This window comes from Juglans regia, chromosome 8 (assembly GCF_001411555.2).
Source record: "Juglans regia cultivar Chandler chromosome 8, Walnut 2.0, whole genome shotgun sequence".
Taxonomy (NCBI): Eukaryota; Viridiplantae; Streptophyta; class Magnoliopsida; order Fagales; family Juglandaceae; genus Juglans; species Juglans regia.
Window position 1 is genome coordinate 20,208,877 of NC_049908.1, and position 14,931 is coordinate 20,223,807.

Here is a 14,931-nt window from a genome sequence, read left to right on the forward strand (position 1 = left end):
TATTGCACTTTCAAGTATCTCTCTTTACCCCTCTATTTGGTAGGTTAGACATTTTCTTTTCTTTTCTCTCTCTCTCTCTCTCTCTCTTTTGTGTGGAAATATTCCATACCTTGTTCGACTACCTTTGTGGATGACTCTCTTCAGCCTTTTCTTGTTGGCCACACAGTAGACTAGTTGACTTTTGACACTCCCAAACTTCTGATTTTGATAATATTGTTATAATTACTTTACTTCTAGACCTTCTATCTCTATTGCCTTTCATGCTCTTGTGAGTCTGTGACTTTGTGTAAACCTAGTTCTTTTGAAAGGTAAGGAAATCAGTGTTTAAGCTCAAATATGATAGGGAATATGAGGTTTAACAAGAACGAAAAATATAATGCCAAAATATATTTCAATAAAGGTCAAAGGGGCGACTAAAAATAAAGATAATAAACAGGTAAACTTGAAAGGTTCAATCGGTCTAAAGAATGCCTTAATCATTTCTCTAGTAATATTCTGTCTAGGATTGCACCTTGAGTTTAATCAAACAAGTTCTAGAGTAAGTTGAGACCATAAAAATTCACATAAAATTTTTCTAGGTACTCAAAACAATTAATGATCATAAAATGTATTTATTGAACATAGGAAATATCAAATTAAGTAAGATCAAGTAAAGAATTAAACACCTAGATTTAAGCAATGAGAGTTTTTCCTAAAAATTATAATCAATTTCAATCATATTCTTATCATAGGCTTTTTATTCATCAAATCATAGTATTTTTATCATTATTATTATATATTTTTTTAATAAAATAATATATTTTCCTCCCAAACTTAAATATCATATTGTCCTCAATGGAAAAAATGAAGAAAAACTAAAGCAAAGAATGAGAGAAGGTAAGAGATGCTCTCCTGATTATTTTCAGTTTTGCCAATTGAATATTTTTCTTGAAGGTACAGCAATGTACTCCTTGGAGATCTCATTGCCTCTTCATTTGTGCAAGATGAAAGAAAATGAATAATATTAAGCAAAAATAAAAATTAATAAAAAAAAACTTGGGTTGCCTCCCAAAAGTGCTTTGTTTAAAGCTTGTAGGTAGATATTGTCCTCTCATAATTTATTACTGCCGAGATAGAAGGAACACTTTTCCGAGTTAATGTCTCAATCCATATATAATTTTAATATATGTCCATTTACTTTAAATGCACCTTTTGCCTCGTGATGGACTTCAACCGCCCTATAGGGAAAGACATGGGTCACTACAAACGGTCTCGGCCACCGAGAGTGCAACTTTTCCTAAAAGAGTCAAAGTCTTGAGTTAAATAATAAAACTTTTTGCCTGATTTTGAATTCCCATCTCAGAATATACTTATCGTGCCATCTTTTAGTTTTATCTTTGTAAATCTGACCATTCTCATAAGCATCATTGCAGAACTCATCCATCTCATTGATTTGCAGTATTCACTTCTCGCTAGCCTCTTGTAAATTAAAGTTTAGTGTTCTCGTCGCCCAATGGGCTCTGTGTTCTAGCTCCACAGGTAGAGGGCAGGCTTTTCCACAGTCTTGCATGATGTCCAATATTTCCATAACGCATCATTTAACCTTATCATATAGTCTGCTCGAGAGATACTCACGGTCTTCTCCAGTATGCGCTTTAGGTCCCGATTAGACAACTCGACCTGGCCGCTCGGTTGAGGATGGTATGGTGTCGCCATGTGATGGGTAACGCCATATTTAGTCAATAGCGCTTCAAATTGGCGATTGCAAAAATGCTTCTAGCCATCACTGATTATGGCTCTCAGAGTGCCAAGTCGGGAAAAAAATGTTATTCCACAGAAAATTCACTACGACCCTCGCATCATTGGTTGGCAAGGTGACCGCTTCCACTCGTTTGGAGACATAATCTACAGTAACCAAAATAAATTTGTTAGAATATGAGGATGGAAAATGACCAATGAAATCTATACCCCAAATATTAAATAATTCAATCACTAAAATATTGTTTAAAGGCATCTCATGTTTTCTAGAAATGTTGCCAACCTTTTGACAATTATCACCTAAATTAACAAAATTAAAAGAGTCTTTGAAAATAGTCGGCCAATAAAAGCCGCATTGTAAAAATTTCGCTGCTATTTTTGCTCAACCAAAGGGGTCGCCCGCTTCCAACGAGTGGCAATGTCTAAGTATGCTCTCAATCTCTTCATCGGGCACACATCTCCTGATTATCTGGTCCATGCAATGCCGATATAGAAAATGTTCCACCCAAAAACAATATTTCAAGTCAGAGAAGGACTTCTTCTTTTGTTGATATGTCATCTTGGCCGGTAGAATTCTGGACACCAAATAATTTACCATGTCGGCATGCCATGGAACAACTTGTGTAGCCATTACTTGCTCGTTTGGGAAGGTCTCATTAATTGGGAAATTCTCTTTGCCAGCCGCCTCTTTAAACTCAAGGTGAGATAAGTGGTCGGCGACTACATTCTAGGTACCTTTCTTATCTCTTATTTCTAAATCGAACTCTTGTAGTAGTAGAATCCATCTTAACAGTCTTGGTTTGGCATCCTTCTTCAACAACAAGTATTTAAGAGCTGAGCTATTGGTATAGACGACCACTTTCAAACCTATCAAATAAGAATAAAATTTGTCAAAGGCAAACACAACTGCTAACAATTCTTTTTCAGTAGTAACATAATTAAGTTGAGCTCCTGTTAAGGTCTGACTTACATAATAAATAACATGAAATTTTTATCTTTTCTCTGCCCCATAACAACCTCTATAGCATAATCGCTAGCATCACACATTAAGTCAAAAGGTAAATTCCAATCTGGTGATATAATGATAGGTGCTGAAATTAATTTCTTTTTCAATGTTTCAAAAGATGCAAGCATTCATCAGAAAATTCAAACCGAGTATCTTTAATCAACAGAGTGCAGAGATGTTTAGTAATTTGGAAAAAATCCTTGATAAACCAACGATAGAACCCTGCATGACCCACGAAGCTCCTCACGCCTTTCACATTGGTCGGTGGTGGGATTTTTTCAATAACTTCTATCTTTACTCAGTTGACTTCAATTCCTTTGAAGGAAATGCGGTGGCCGAGCACTATTCCCTCCTTGACCATAAAGTGGATTTTTTTCCAATTTAAAAAAAGATTTGTCTATTTGCATCTCTGCAAAACTAAAGATAAATTAGATAAGCAGTTATCAAGAGAGTGACAAAAACCAGAGGAGTCATCCATGAAAACTTCTAAAATTTTTTCCACCATGTCCGAGAAGATGGACATCATACGTCTTTGAAAAGTGGCTGGCACATTGCAAATACCAAAAGGCATGCACCTATATGCAAAAATGTTGTAAGGACAGATGAAAGTGGTCTTCTCTTGATTCTCGGGTGCAATGACTATTTGATTGTGACCAGATTATCCATCTAGAAAACAGTAGTAGGCGTGACCGACAAGTCTTTCTAGCATTTGATCAATAAAAGGTAAGGAAAAATGGTCTTTTCGAGTTGCATCATTCAGTTTTTGGTAGTCTATGCATACTTGTCATCCTGTGACAATCCTGGTCGGTATGAGTTCATTGTTGTCATTCTTGATCATGGTTATCCCTCATTTTTTTGGGACGACTTACACTGGACTTACCCATTTACTATCTGAGATTGGATAAATGATCACGGCATCTAAAAGCTTCAATACCTCTTTATGCACCACTTATTGCATTGATGGATTCAATCTCCTTTTGGGTTGGACGATCGGTTTGAAATTATCCTCCATTAAAATCTTATGCATGCAACTTGAAAGACTAATTCCTTTGATGTCCGAGATGGTCCAACCCAAGGCCATCTTGTGTTTCAAAACTCTCAGCAGTTTCTCTTCCTCTACATCACTCAAGAAACTGTTAATAATGAATAAAAAAGTAGAGTTTTGTCTTAAGAAAGCGTACCTTAAATTTGATGGAAACGATTTGAGTTCAAGCTTGGGCGACGTCGGCTGAGATGAGTTTAGCTCCTCCACTTTCGGTTTTATTGAAGGAGAAAGGAAATGTGTAGCTTCCAAATATCTCTCACACTCCTTAACCTTTTCATCTTCGAATTCAATAGACGTAGAGTGAGTAAGACATACCTCAAGCGGTAGCTTTGGAAATTCGGCTCCATAAGCCTCGTCGGCCTTGACCATGTCTCGGTCGCTTATTTGAAAATAAGAATGTACCTAGGATGGGAATTCCATAGATTTAAACACATCGAAAGTAACCTGGTCCTCGCCGACCCTAAAAACGAGTTTCACTTTGTGGATATCAATTAAAGTTCTCCCCGTTGCCAAGAAAGGTCGGCCTAGTATCAAAGGAATCTCTTTGTCCATCCTCTATATCAAGCACAATGAAGTCAACTGGGAAGATGAACTTATCAACCTTTACCAGTACGTTTTCAATGAGTCATGTCGGGTATTTAATAGATCTATTCGCCAACTGTAGAGAGATGGTGGTCGACTTTGCTTCTCCAAGGCCTAATTTCCTAAAAACAGAGAGAGGCATTAGATTAATACTTGCCCCTAAGTCGCATAATGTTTTATCAAAATAGAAATTTCCTGTAGTGCAAGGGATCGTGAAACTCCCCGGATCTTTCAACTTAGGCAACAGCTTCTTTTGTAAAATTACACTGCACTTATCGGTTAGCATCATAATCTCATGCTCCTCCAACTTCTGCTTGTTTGATAATATATCCTTAAAATTTTTTACATATTTAGACATTTGCTCTAAAGTTTTAATGAGAGGAATATTAATATGTAGTTGTTTAAATATACTAAAAAATTTAGAATACTGATTATCCTTCTTATTTTTTCTTAATCTCTACGAAAAAGAAATTGATTGATCATAAATTGAAGGAGAATAAGTTTCAGAAATCAACTCCATGGATTTCTTGGATTTTGCAGCCCATTTATTCTCTCCAGTCTTCTCATCTTGCTAGTCGGTCGCCTCTCGATCTGCTTCTTTCACCTCGTACTCGGTTTCCTTCTTATCAGATTCCACATTTCCAGTAGCTTCAACGTCTCGCTCGGTATTTATCGACTGGTCATATGTCTGCCCATTTCTCAATGTTATGGCTTTTACATGTTCCTTCAAATTGGTCACAGTGTTGCTCGGTAAACTCTCTGTTGTCCTCTCAGTAAGCATATTTGAGAGCTGACCGATTTGTGCCTCAAGATTGCGGATTGAAGCCGAGTTATTTTGGATCACCATATCAATCTTTTGCATGTATTGCATAAACATATCCTCAAGTGTCGGCTTCTTCTTTTGCTATAGAAACTATTGAGGTGGTTTAGCCAGCACGTGATTATTGCTCCATGAAAAATTAGGGTGATTTCTCCATCCGGGATTGAATGTGTTTGAATAAGGATTGTTTTGACGTTAGAAATTGGACACGTAATGGGCTTGTTCATGACTCGGTTGGACAAAAGAATTCCCCACTTGACAATTTACACTTGAATGATTTCCTGCTCAATGATCACAAACAACATTAGTTTGAAAAACAGTAATGTTCAATTTACCTATTTGTTTGGATAGATTCACCAACTGAGCCACAATTGCGGACATAGAGTCAAGCTCAACGATGCTGGTCGCCATTTTTGGCATTGCTCTCTCTGCGGCTCACTAATAGTTGTTAGGCACCAATTCTTCCAAAAGTTCACATGCGGCTTCAGGGGTCTTACTCATTAATGCTTCTCCTACGGTTGCATCAACCGTAGATCAATTTATGGGTCCCAAACCATTGTAAAATGTATGTACTTGAAACCAGGTTGGGAGGTCATGATGTGGACACTTATACAATACATCCTTATATCTCTCCCATGCCACATATAATGATTCACCCTCAAATTGGGTGAAGGTAGTGATATCATTCCTTAATTTTGCTGTCTTGGCCAAATGGAAATATTTCGCTAAAATGTTTTATGCCAACTGCTCCCAGATGGTGATGATGCCAGGTGGCAAAGAATTCAGCCAACCTTTTACTTTTTCCCTAAGTGAAAAAGGAAAAAGTCTCAATCGAATTGCATCATTTGTCACTCCGTTGTGTTTAAAAGTATCACAAATTTCTAGAAAATTTACAATATGGAGGTTAGGATACTCTTGTGACAACCCCTCAAATTGGATAGTTTGTTGATCCAAATGATGGCCGGCTTGATCTCGAAGTTATTGGCTTGTATAGCTAGCCGCCTTATAATAGACGTTGCCCCATCTCATAGTCTCTTAACGCCTTGTGCTCCTAGTCGGCGATATTAACTTTAGATGCAATGACCTTTTTCATTTTCTCTTTATTGATCCGACATAAGGTTCTTACAATCTTGAGATCGAAAAGTGTATGCTCTAATGATTTAGATCGGTGCATGCACTTTTAATTCCTAAAAAGAAAAAAAAAATCAAACTGAGATCTAATTTAAACAAATAAAATAAAATCCATAGTAGTAAAACTCTAGCTAGTATCAATATCAATAAGAAATAATTAGTCCTCGGCAACAATGCCAAAAACTTGTTCGCATAAAAATATATTTGTAAGTGTACAAAATTGTAACCAGTAGTAAAGTGTTTTAAAGAAAACGGATATCGAATCCACATGAAATAATTATGATATTGAGTATTGAAATTGATTAAATTACTTACTATTCGGAAAACCAAAATTTGAATAATGGATTATCTAAATTAAATTGAAGACCAAAACATTAAAATTAAGATTTTAAAGATAATAAGAATAGATTTAGAGCGTTTGACTTCACGTAGCAAATCTCACATAGTTTATTTTTCCTTGTTATAGAATCTCAATTATCTCAATTATCCCAAGTTGATGATAAAAATTCCTTAACTATTCAATATTTTCTCTCGAATAATATAAAAAATATCTCCAACTAATAACTCTATATCTCTATGTGAATTTAACTAGTTGGAGACTCTTTATGTTTTTTGGATTTTTCTTAAAAATCACACTAGTCGCAGTAAAATATCTCAACTTTCGCTCAACTAATAGTGTTTAATCCTAGAGTTTTAATCATAAATCTCCTCTCGGTCTCATTGCAATCCAAAAGATCGAACAATAGTTAGTTAGAAAATCGTAAGCATCACGAACAAGGAATAAACACTCAATTATGGAAATATTGAAAATAAAATAACTTGAAATATAAACTGTGTGTTCAATGTTAGGCTACATCAAAGATCTAGAAAATAAAATTAGTTCATAATGTAATTGAAAAGAATAAAACTGGTGTTCTTCATTGAAGTCGATTGATGAAGTATGTGGCTCTTACCTCTGCCCTCTAGTTCTGCCTTTTCGAAAGAACACTTCAAGAATAAATTCTGGAACTCTAAACTCAGATTCAGACTCTAAAACATAAAAACTCTCGACCTCGATACATAACTCTCCCTATTCATCCCATAAGTCAAGATTAAATAGATGTTGAAATTCAAATTTAGAAACAAGATAACTGTGACTACAATCTAGCTTAAAGATTTGGAAAATAGTTTCTAAAGATAAGTGTTAACATAAAAGAAATTATCCCAAGAATAATGAGATTATCTAAAATGGAAGATTTAGTGATATGCGACTTGAATTGCAGGGTTTAGGAGGATTTGGTTGCCAACAGATTGATTGTGAAACTTGGATTTGGTGGTCAACAGTAGATTGATCCTGGTCGAGATGAATTATCCCACCAAGTAGATGCTGTGTGCACTGAATATAAATGGCATGGAGGTCACACTTGAACGGGCGTGGAGGTCACAAAGACCACATGGCCCTCTCCTAGCGTACTGAGTGGAAAGACTCCCCGATCGGGTTGAAAGACTCCTCTCGCCTTTTGTAGTTGTTGCCCACGATATCGTTTAAGTTGATCTTTTAAGTTGGTTGTTTAGACTAGTCACCCAATCTAACCACCTAGAGCCTTGTTGCCAAGTCTTCGCACTTTCTGGTCGCAAGTCTCCTCGCCTACCGAGAGATAAGTCTTCTTGCCTTTGAGCGGGAGAAATCTCTTTGCTGCCTACGGAACAAGGCTTCTCGCCCAAATCTCATCGACTCTCTTCAGATTTCGTTACCTCTCATCGGTCTCGATCCGTAGTCTCTTATTTTGTACCAAAATGCTCTCATTTTGCACTAAATCTTCTCATTTCTTCAAATCCAAGAAAATAAATAAAATTATGTAGAAATAAAATAAAATCAATAATATTGAAGGGAAAATGACAATTTTCATAAATAAAAGAGTGATAAAAATCACATAAAAATAACACTTATCATCCTCCTTGCCCTTGTTGTTCCCCAACTCCATTATTAAGGATCTGAAAGTCAAGATTTCTGCACAACAAAATCAGAAAAGAGTCAACGACCATTAAACAACATTGATGCTTATGAGTTCTTAAATGAGAAGAGATTAAACAAAGCAAATGCCATCGAATTTGAATGATATAGAAGTATCCAAACATTTTTGGTAAAACAAACATTTTATTGTTTGTTTTAAGCATATTAAATAATTCCAGAAACCACACACACTATCTAATTCGTTCTTAAAAGACAAGAATTGACAAAGTGCAATGCACTCTGCTTAGGATCGATACCTTTTTGGCACTATGTATGACTCTTTCATACATTTCTACAAACATCTAGCATCCCTCATTCAATTCACCGTTGCACGGGTTCAATACCCGGTATATGATTTCCTAATTACATTCACTCATTCAACAAGCAAGTACAACAACCATTACAACAATAAACATAGCAGGGTTCTAAGAACTGACTAATTATTTATTAGGAGAAATAATTAGAAGTAACAACAAAACCAGGAAGTGGGAACATGGATTCATTAGAAATTTAGAACCCAAAATTAGTAGAAATTTAGAACAAATAATTAGAACAGGCAGTTCTTGCTACTGAAATCATTAGAAATTTAGAGCAAATGAGAGATGAAGAACAAACTGAAATCTCAGTTCTTGCTACTGAGAGCGACGCACCCAGATGAGAGATGAAGACTGAAGAGGGATGAAGTTACCTTTGGGCTTTGTGTGAAGTCGAAGATCTTTGGAAGAAGAGGAGAAGGGGAGACCGATGGCCTGGAGGCTGGGACGCCGCAAATCTGTGCTCTATGTCAAGAGGACGTCGATGGCTTGGGCCACCGTGAGAGTTTGAGACAGAGAGACCTGAGCTCTAGGCCGAGGCTGCACCGTTGCCTGGGTTATGGTCCTACGAAGGTACTTGTGAGTCGTGGGCGACGGGGCGTGGGCCTGGCACCGTGGGACTGTTATGGACTCGTGACTCTACTGCATGGGCGACAGGTGTGGCGGCGTGAGCGTGGCAGCGCCGTGGTGATAGGTTACTTGGTTGAAGTCAAAGAGAGGGGTGACGTGAGAAGCTATGGGTTGAGAGTTGAGACTTGGATTTGAGAAGATGAGAAAAAAAAACTGGGGGGTGGCATGGGTTAGGAACTTATCATATCACAAAATGTTTATATGTTACACACTTTATTATGTCATGAAATATTTATCTGTTACACATTATGCCATGTCGCAAAATGTTTGTCTGTTTCATATTATGTCATGTCATTCATCTCACGTGCATGTCACGTTACGTTACATCAGGTCATTTGTCATTTCGTTTTATGTCACCTCATGTCTGAAGTACCGAGTGTGTATCGAAAACAGTTTTTCCACGTCAAGTCAAGTAATTTTATAGTTATCACGATCTTAAGTGTTAGGATGAGATAATATCTTAGTATAACTTCTTTGTTCACGCTAGATGTCTAAACTAGTGTGAAATTCCCTGCATTGACAAGGTAAAGATCAACAAGTTTCGATGGTGCCTCCCACACTTTCAATTTCATGTTATACGTACTCATATTGGTACAGATACCTGTCACGGGATACGTACATTACGTTTTTCATAGCAGGTGCAGATACTTGTCAACTGATACATATGTTAATGCACTCATAACTGGTGTACATAACTGTAATCAGCAGGGACATAAGGCTCAGTGGGAACCGTGTAGCTCCCATATGTTCATGTTTATTATTCATGCTTAATTATTTAATAAGATTTCAAGTTCATATATTCGACGCTCATGTTCATGATTATTTAACGTTCCGTTCAATTCATGTTCATATTACGTTCAGTTCAAGTTTAATTTATATTTAGTTCACGTTCAACTCAAGTTCAATTCATGTTTCAGTTCATGATCAGCTTTATGTCATTTTATTTCACGTCAGTTAAGTTCTTCTCATGTCACTTCAAGTCATATTAGTACATGTCATGCTAATTGTCAAATCACATCATGCTTATTTATGATCACGATATGCATTCATGCTTTTACTGTCATGCATGCATCTTTAAATTGTCACTTTAAAATTCTTTGTTAACTTACAAAGATTTGTAATCAAATCTCACAATGATAATCTCAACTGCCATTTCTCCCGGAATGGTAGACGATGTGTAAAAACCAGGAGATATAACGGTCGATTAGGCAATGAAGGCACGACGTAGAGCTCATTGCAACGTTTTCAATACCATGTCGTACTGGTCGGTACGATTGGTACTTACCGTGCTAGACAAGTAATCAACACATGAAAGATATGTGTTACGTACTGGATCAAATACTGGTCATTTCGGTGCGTTTTAGTCAATGCTGGCCTATTTTTGGTGTATCGTTCGGTTTTCAGTAGGGGTGAGTTCGGTCCGGTCCGGTCTAGGGTCGGTCCAGTCGGTCTGGACCGGCCTAAAATGGGCCTTTCAGCCCATCTAAATCTGATTTTTTTTTTGCCCAATTTCAACTTTTTTCGGCCCACTTTAAATTTTGTATATTTTTTTTAGCTAAAACTACTAAAAAAAGCTTGATCTTGAAAAATACAATGATAAAAAAAAAAAATATTCTATATAAAAAACTAAAAAAATCCAAAAAAGAAAAAAAAATCCAAAAGTTATTACAAATTACAAATTACAAATTACAATCTAAAACTTAACAACTTAAGTACTTAACATATAATTTTGTAGCTTTGGCATGCATGCGTGTAAATTGCAGCAGCCTTTGATGATCACAGATTGACAACGTTGAAAATTTGAAATATACATCAATCTCATGCATTCGCTCTTTTGCTTTCCTGGCTCGGCACCTGCATGTGGTCACTGGTCACCAACTATATATCATGGACTCATCATAGCTATTTACTTGTTATATGTGGATTCTAAAGTACTCCAAGTTGTTCACATGACTTTTGACGGTCGATTATCAATAGGAATTTAGGAAAACATTTAAATATCTTAATAATAAAATTTATTTCATTTCAGAATAATATATAATCAATCAGTCGAGCTTTTCGTGAACAAAGTTTGAAAAAAAAAATCAATTATTAAACTAAAATGTTGCTCTGTACTTCATGTCAAGTTCGAACTCGGTCGAGTACTAGCTAGCTAGCTAGTAGTACTGCTCCTCATATTTGAATATAAATTAAACAGCAAATTTTGAACTAGCTACTTAATTAATTTTGATACTCAATTCAACTTATAAATAACGCGGATTATATATATATATATTTATATATATATATGGTCCTACCTTCATCTATTAATATAAAATAATATAGTTATAACAATTATATTATAAGCATATAAGTAATAATACTAATAATTTACAAGATCAGCTTCAGTACAGATATATCTTATTTGTTGACTCCTTGATGAGTAGATAACATATATAGACCACCTTGTAATATCCCTAGCTAGAAGTTGAGGGGAAAAATATATAGGAAAATGATAGGGATCCCCCAGCGGGGGTCGGATCCCGCTCATTGTTCCGCTCACGTTTTTTTTATTTTTTTTAGTTTTTTTTATTTAATGATTAAGAAAATATTGTTTAATAATACTGTAGATTTTTTTCTTTTTTAAAAATATATAAAAGTATTAAAAAAAATTATGTGAAAAAAAAATAGAAGCTGAACAATGAGCGGGATCCCTAGCATTACCCAAATATATATAATAATCGTGTTAAAATTCAAATTAATTGCACGACTCACTAATTGGCAAATCTTCCTATAATGTGGTGCTCATTAGAAAGCACAAACTAAATATCATGGAATTACCATAAATATTTATATTTCAACTCTGATATATCTATATACTATCTAATTTTCAAAGAATAAAACCTTGCTCTTAAGAGTCCATGTCATCAATTATCCGAATATAATATAATTAAATAAAAAGCATTCTACAAACCACATGAAGATCAGGAAATAATTTAAGAGCATATCTTACCTGACATCTTTAATCAACATTGGGTGTAGAAGTAGGGCCAATAGACATTGAATTTGACGCCTCCACAGAATCAGCAATGTTCAAATTCCCAACAAGTTCTATCCATAAAAATTTTAAACAAAACAAGTGAAATAAAGTTACATAACAATAATAACATAGAAGATAAAACAAAATAAATCACAAAAGATATAAAAGGTAATTTTATTACATACCCACATCCAGCTGCTTCTCAAATTCCCCCACTTCATCCATTAAAGTCCTAAGATTTATTGGACTAGAAGAAGAACGAAGCCAGTTTTGTGCACATATGAGACCCTCAACACTCATTGGATTTAAACTACTTCGAAAAGGGTCAAGTACACGACCCGCAGTGCTAAATGTAGATTCAGAGGCCACAGTAGATACCGGTATTGCAAGTACATCGCGTGCAATCTTTGAAAGTACGCGATATCTAGCTGAATTCACCTTCCACCAAATTAGAAGGTCAAAACTATCATCTTCATCCTCACATTTTTCAGCTAGATATCTATCAACCTTTGACTTACTTTCCAAACTGTCTTCAGACTGCAACTGTTGCTTAAATTCGGCCATCAAATTTGCCTTTCTACTCACCGCCTTGTCAGCTGAAGGAGCTACATCTTCATTTTGGAAACTTGTGCGCTGAGGAGAATGCCCTTCTTCATTTTCCTTGTATGCCTCATACATGCGGATAAATGCATTTTTCACCTTTCAACTGAAATCAATTTTTTTTGTATGATCATGTGCATACATTTTTCCCAACCCAAAGTCAAGATATCGCATCTTGTAACGAGGATCAAGAAGAACACCAACATATAGCAACATATTCTGATTTTTCAAGTTCTCCCAATACTTGTCAAACTTTCTCTTCATATTTGTGGCCATTAATCCCACCACGGGGTTTCGTTCTTTACACTCCATGTTAATGGCATCTTTAATAATAACCAACTCCGGAAAAAAAATATTACAAGTTACATATTCACCCCCAGAGAATTTTAAAGTTGCATCATGGAATAATTGAAGAAACCTCACAAATAATTGAACCTTCGCCCAATCGGATGCATTGGGAGGCCCTAACTTCTTTGACTTTCTCGTATTCACCACATGGTCCACATTTTCATCAACGACATCATCATCATCGTCATCTCCAATACTACTAAGGAAGCACGGATCTTCCTCCTCCAACCGATCAAAAGCCCTTTTAAATTTTGAAGCCCTCTCCAACATAAGATAGGTGGAATTCCATCTAGTCGGTACATCCAGGCAAACTAGGCCCTTAGATTGAATATCTTCCAACTACACACATTTCTTAAATGTACTCCACATTTGAGGGGAGGATTTAACATACTTCACAACACCTCTCACCTTCGCAATAGACTCATCATACTCTTTTAATCCCTCACGAACAATTAAGTTCAAAATGTGGGCACAACATCGAACATGCAAGAATTCATGTTCCAAGATCGTCTCTCTCCTATACTTTGTTTTTTTTTTTTCAAATAAGAAACAGCCCCATTATTAGAACTTGCATTATCAAGTGTGAGTGCAAGTATTTTTGGTCGCCCCCAATCATGCAAGCACATCTCTATGCCCTTACCAAGGGTATCACCCTTGTGATTTTCAACCAAACAAAAGGAAAGAATCCTCTTGTGTAACTTCCAGTCATCATCAATAAAATGTGCTGTGAGACACATATAGTTTAGGTTTTGCACGGATGTCCATGTATCCGTAGTGAGGGAAACTCGCTGCCCTCGAAGAGCATTTTTCAACTTTTGTTTTTCCTTCAAAAACAAATTAAAACAATCCTTGGCAACCATCATACGAGATGGAATCCCTACCCACTTAGGGCAAACCACAAGCATAAACTTCCTAAAACCCTCCCCTTCAGCATGCCTAAAGGGCAACTCATCAAGAATAATCATCTCTGCTAAGGCTTGTCGGCAAGCCTCAACACTAAATGCAATAGACACAAGTCCCCCACTTCCACTACCACTTCCACTTCCTCCCTCCACCTTCCAACCTAGAGTGGTCTGGGATTTATCCGTCTTCTTAAATGGACATTTCCTACATTGATGCTCAATGTGATACTTCATGTTTTTCGTACCATTGGTCTTCGTATCACATGCATACGAAGCACCACAATAATTACATGCAGCCCTAGGTTTACTTGGATCACATTTTGATATTTTTGTAAAGTGATCCCAAACAAAAGACCTAACTCTACCTCTTTGTGACCCACCAACTGATTGATCACTTACATTGGATGGTGGTGGGCGTGGGCATGGGGGTGGGCATGGGGGTGGATGCATGTTTGGTGTTGACTCTTGCACATCATTTGTAGAAGACTCCATCTATAAAAAGGACAAAATGACAAAATACTTAGAAAACAAATATTAATAGTTAAGGAGGTTCAATAAACAATGGACAGTTTCAAGTTTCAACCAATAAAATAAAATAAACTTAAACATATATTCAATTGAGTTATAACACCCAATATAAAACTTAAACCCAATATTTTATTGTATTTTACTTTCAACTTATTTTTATGATTTAACATTATCCATCAATAATTTATTTTATCACCTCGGTATATAAGATGAGAATATGATAAAATTACAATGCATGGATAGCCTAACGAGTAATGTTTTTTTTTTAGAAGAAAT

The 14,931-nt window shown here is 36.0% G+C and overlaps 1 non-coding gene across 1 annotated transcript; it reads left to right on the forward strand.

Moving 5' to 3' along the window:
• Positions 1-5,779: 5,779 nt before the first annotated feature.
• LOC118349346 lies at positions 5,780-5,886 on the forward strand. The gene has a single exon (XR_004802316.1). It is a non-coding gene; the product is annotated as a small nucleolar RNA R71 (small nucleolar RNA).
• Positions 5,887-14,931: the final 9,045 nt, after the last annotated feature.